Genomic DNA, 1,888 nt, shown 5'->3' on the forward strand with positions numbered 1-1,888 from the left:
TAGAGTTTGAAAATGGGACCTTTAGTACCGGTTCGTGGCACGAACCGGGACTAAAGGTCTCAACCCCATTAGTCCCGGTTCGTGCGTCAAACCGAGACTAAAGGTGTAATCTTTAGTCCCGGTTTGAGGCACGAACCGGGACTAATGGTCATCGCACCCTTTAGTCCCGGTTCATGTCTTAAACCGGGACTAAAGGGCCCGAGTGAACTGGGACTAATGCCTTAGCTGCATGAACCGGGACCAATGCTCACGTTAGTTCCGGTTCGTGACTGAACCGGGACTAATGTGAATATTGCCCCGTGACATAGCCCTGTTTTCTACTAGTGTCTCCTACCGCGCTCTGCATCGCTCCTGCTGTTCCAGAGGCGGTTGCCCAGCCCACCCCTCCCTCTGTTCTCCAGACATTGATATCCGTCGCCTTGTCCCGATGGTTCTTGATCTTGCCGCCAACAACTACACCCAGTGGCATCGCCACTTCGACACCGCACTCTGACATGTTTGAGGTCCACAATCACGTCGCTGCCGACGTCCTTCGTCACTCCAACGACACCGACTTGGTGATGACAGATCATGCCGTCGTCCACTGGCTCTCCACCACCTTCTCACCACAACTCCTCAATGCAGTTATGGAGCCCGAGGACACCGCTGCCGAGCTCTGGGCCGCCGTCGATGCCATCTTCCAGGCCAACCAACTCTCCCGTCCATCTACATAGACGTGGGGTACCACGCCCTCATGCAAGGGGACCTGTCCATCATGTAGTACTGCACCAAGCTCAAGGTCTACATCGACCAACTTCGCGATCTGGGCCAACCGGTCACCGAAACGCGACATGTCTTCCATCTGCTGTGCGGTTTGAACTACCAGTACCATGCGGCCCTCCCGCACATCACGTCCCGCGATTCTCTTCTCTCCTTCCTGCTGACATGGTCGTTTGTGCTGCTGGAAGAGCTTCGCGCTGAGCAGGCGACGTGTCACCAGGGCGCACATGCCGTCATCACCACGCGTCGTGCCGTGCCGAGCCCTCTTGTTCCTATCATCGATCCCAACTCCTCTGGTGCTGGACGTGGGCACGGGCGCGGGAAGAAGCGCGAAATCAGCAACGAAGGGGCCTCAAGCTCCGCTAGCCCGCAACCACCATGGCCTCCCTCGAGCTACCCTGCGCCTGCACCGGGTGCGAACTCCAGGACCTGGCTTGTCTAGGGCTGCCCTATCGCTTTGCGTGCTCATGGTGCCGGCCTGCTCGGTCCACGTCCTCGCACCCGTCATCGGTAAGCCATGATGGCCATGTCGTCCCCGCATGCTGCTCCACCAGTTTATGGGTACGGCGCCCCTGGAGGTGTGTCGCCTCCCTATGGCTACGCCCCTGCACCGCCTCCGCCTCAGCAGCCGCAGCAAACCTGTGACATGGCATCGCTCCAAGCCGCTCTACAAAGCGCTACCTTCGGCCCCTCGTCGTCCGGTAGCACCGTCGACTAGTATCTCGACTCGGGTGCTGCTGCGCACATGGCGTCAAACCCTGCTACACTCTCTTCTATCCGTCCTTCCTCCACTCACGCCTCCGTCATCATCGGGGACGGTGCTCATTTACCCATCACGGACGTCGGCACTGGTTCCCTCGCCACCTCCATCACTCCTCTAGAGCTCCGTAGTGTCCTTCTTACCCCATCGCTTATCAAAAATCTACTTTCTCTCGGTCAACTGTGTCGTGAAAATACAGTTTCAGTAGAATTTGATAAGTTTGATTTTTCAGTAAAGGACCTCCGCACCTGGTCGGTGGTTCTCCATAGTGATTCCGAGGGTGATCTGTATCGCGTGGCCGGCACATCCTCACCACCCCTTGCGCTTCCGTTCGCTGGCGCGGTCACCACTAATCTCTGGCACCAGTAG

Source organism: Triticum dicoccoides, chromosome 2A (genome assembly GCF_002162155.2).
Source record: "Triticum dicoccoides isolate Atlit2015 ecotype Zavitan chromosome 2A, WEW_v2.0, whole genome shotgun sequence".
NCBI classification, from domain to species: Eukaryota; Viridiplantae; Streptophyta; class Magnoliopsida; order Poales; family Poaceae; genus Triticum; species Triticum dicoccoides.